Raw genomic sequence first — 3,510 nt, 5'->3', positions numbered from 1 at the left:
TTATTAATTTTTTCAAAACTATATAATAAAGAATAATAAATAAATTGTTGATTTGTAAAATCCCAAGTTATTCCTAGATCTTGACTTTGTGAAATAGAAAACTCTCATTTGAAATTACTTATATATATTAGTGTGTGTAGAGAAAAAAATTCTAATATCATTAGTTGAAATAAAAAAATAAAAATTAAAAAATATTATACTGAAAAGTAAATGATATTATAATTATAAATATTAAAAAAGAAAATACAAACTATTCCTAATATTATACATTTAATATTTTTTTTGCTAATTTCAATAAATCTAAACTATTAAAAAATAAATTAAATTTAACATAGATAAATATTTTTTTGTAAACTGTTATATATAACCATCATTTTCTTTTTAACTTTTTTTGCATTTTTATAACTTTTTAATTTTAAATAATAACCCAATCTAATTCACTCAAACTGTAAACTCTCTCTCTCTCTCGTCTTCCTCCCAAATCCCAGCGGCGCCCAACGCACCAAAACCCTAACTTACTCTCTCGTCCTCCCCCAAATGCCAGTCCGCTGCGCCTTCCGCCATTTCGCTGCGCCCCCAGCTCCAGCCCTAGCTTTAGTTCGACTCTGTTCCTGTCGTCTTAAGACTCATCCTTCTCTCCAGATTCAGCACGACGCTCTGACTTCGGCTCGTCTAAGGGCGACGAATTATTGTTGTCACTCTTCATTTTAGCTTCAACCGGAGCTTCTGTTGTTCCGAGAAAAATCAATAATGGCTACCACTTGATTTTCATCCAGGAGTCCTCCAATGGCGGCCTCGTCGACCTCCTGCAGCTCAAGCAGAAGAACAACATCTACGGCGCGGATATTCCCCGCCCGCAACTCTCCGTCAAGTAAGGGTTTATAATTGGTGCTCGCTTTCCTACATTGTAACCTAAGTAATTAATTTTCGAATTTGCAGGCACGAAACTGGTAGCCGTTTGAGAGTCCACATCACCGACGCAGAGAAGCATAGATGGGAGGTTCCGTGCGGTGCCGCTCTTCAATCTCTATCCCGATTTGGTTGTCTCAAGACTCTGCGTAGGTCAATCTTCTCTCTCTCTCCCTCTCTCTCTATACAACCTTCTTTCTCTCTACAACATGGTTTCTCGTTATTCTCAGGGACCATGACGTTGGGCGAGCAGTTGTAGAGAGTTGAGATTTTTTTTAATTGAAATTTGTGTTTTATTGATTAGGATCTAGATACAAGTTGGCAACTTCTGTTAGTTTATGTTTCTGGGCAGTGATTGGCGTGATTCTTATTGATGATAATCTCTGAACTGCTATATGCGAAGTTTTGCTCTGAATCTTTGCATTGCTATTTTACAGATGGAATAAAGATTTCTCACAGATGAAAAATGAGATGTATTACCAAATGTGACAGATTTTTCCATTGCCTTAATGCCTTTTGCAAAATTTACTATCATATTCTAAACTACTATGAAGAAAACAGGACAAACATCAAAATCAAATCAGTAGGAAGCCAAGAATCCACTGTATTCTATTTTGAGCCTTCATTGTCATAGATGCTTCTGATAGCTTTCTGGGTTGAAACTTTGGGTGTAGCTGAAATTGGTATATTAGCTTGAAATTATTTTTTGTGGATGATAAAATTATGCTCTGTTTTCTGGTTGCAGATTGAGATTGAAGTTTCATGTGAGAGATACAGGTGGATAGACATGCGTAACTTCTTTTTATTGAGAATTAGTCTTTAATAATTCGTAGCTAAAACATGAGGTCTTTTGTTAAAGACTTTGAGGTTTAACTTGCTAAATTCCTTTTGCCCTGAATTCCTTTTAGTTTATTCTAATATGAGTGCTAGTTTGCACATTATCCACATTTATGCTTCTGCTAATTTATTTAATTATATGCATGCTTAGATTGATCCAGAATTCACATTTATATATGGTGTTTCTCTCAAGCCTTTTTTACCTTTTCTTTTACTATTTGTGATCCGAGATTCCGAAGATGATTCCATGTAAGTGTCAGTTGTTAAGTGAAGTATTTTTCCGTTATCCCTGTTTTAATTAAGGGTTTTTAGTTTTTATCTATATAATATGCATAAGACAGACTGCTACATGTAAAAACGGAGGTTATGCCAATGATTCAAAGGTTTGTTTTTAATACTCAGTTTAAGTATTGAGCTTCTACTTTTCTCGTTACTGAATAGTTTGAGTTTTTTCTCTTTTCCGTGTCAAGAATTTGGAGAAGGGAAAAAAGTAATCCTATGTTTGTATTCTTAAAGCTTGGTGCATGTTGCAGTGAGTTCCAGAGTTGAAAGAAAAGTTTTGGCTGATATTGGCAATGGGAACTGCATATTTTCAAAAACTGAACAGGGAAAAAGCTCTATATCTGGGTAAGTAATTAAGATTTTTCAGCATCCCGACATGATTCTTTACATGTTGGATATTTCTCTCGTTATGGTTTGAAGGTGTATTTTATGAAAACCTGTTATATATAAATGGCTATTGTCAGTAATTCGAACAATTTTCAAATGCTCTGTGAAATGCATTGATGTAATTAGTTTTGTACTTTTACGCATTGATGTAATTAGTTTTGTACTTTTACCTTCTATCTCAGACAGAGAAGAAATCTTAGAATTTGATCATCTAGTTTCCCAGTCTAATGCATCCCATTATTGCAGGAAAGGAAAAAGTGATAAGGTGTTATATTACATCAAGAGGAACCCCTATCTTGTTTTTCAGTTTAACAAAGAGGAAGATGATAAAATGACAACTGCAAATGTTGCTGCTGTTCGAGCTGCTACTAGAGTGGGTGATATTACATCAAGATAGCAATTTTGTTATTTTTTTTTTTTTTTTGACATACGACTGATAGAACATGTGTTTCTGTTAACTCTATATGGATGGTGATTGTATGAATATTTTGAATGGTATATGACATGATTTATAGATGATTTTATTATTTTGTTTGTTTTAGAATTAATTTTAATTGCAAATAAATTATAAATTGTAGCATAAATAACGAAATATAAAAAAATATACATAACGGCTAACCGTTATGTATAATAACATACATAACGTAAAAAAAGGGTTATCTAAACAACAATTTGATGTTATTAAAACATTCAAAGATCACACAAACAAGAGTGTAATGTATTTGAAAACAACCGTTATGTATAACTACATAGATAACGGAGAAAAATAAACTTTCATAACGATCAGAAATGTTATGTATAAGACTTATAGATAACGGATTATCAGGCGTTATTTATTTATGGACAACCGTTATGCATAATAGTATAGATAACGTATAAATATCCGTTATGTATGCGCGTCACATACATAACACCACTATACTTAACGCAAGTTTCTCCGCATAGATAACGGATAAAATCCGTTATGTATGCGCATTTTTGGCGTAGTTGTCCTCAAGTATGAAATAAGAGAAGAATCAATGGTGAAATTCAGCCCCTAGAAGCAACTCCCTTCCTTGACACGAAGACTCTAGAAACGAACGAACTGAAAACAGA

The 3,510-nt window shown here is 33.4% G+C and overlaps 1 long non-coding RNA gene across 2 annotated transcripts; it reads left to right on the top strand.

Moving 5' to 3' along the window:
• Window positions 1–428: 428 nt before the first annotated feature.
• Window positions 429–2,942, top strand: LOC131015596 (uncharacterized). Of its 2 annotated transcripts, XR_009098577.1 has the most exons (4): window positions 429–871; window positions 940–2,129; window positions 2,280–2,373; window positions 2,662–2,942. It is a non-coding gene; the product is annotated as an uncharacterized LOC131015596 (long non-coding RNA). The 2 variants fall into 2 exon arrangements; XR_009098579.1 differs by having other exon boundaries at window positions 940–2,373.
• The last annotated feature ends 568 nt before the right edge of the window (window positions 2,943–3,510 follow it).

This window comes from Salvia miltiorrhiza, chromosome 1, assembly GCF_028751815.1.
Source record: "Salvia miltiorrhiza cultivar Shanhuang (shh) chromosome 1, IMPLAD_Smil_shh, whole genome shotgun sequence".
Classification (NCBI taxonomy): Eukaryota; Viridiplantae; Streptophyta; class Magnoliopsida; order Lamiales; family Lamiaceae; genus Salvia; species Salvia miltiorrhiza.
This window is presented reverse-complemented; position numbering and strand designations above follow the sequence as displayed.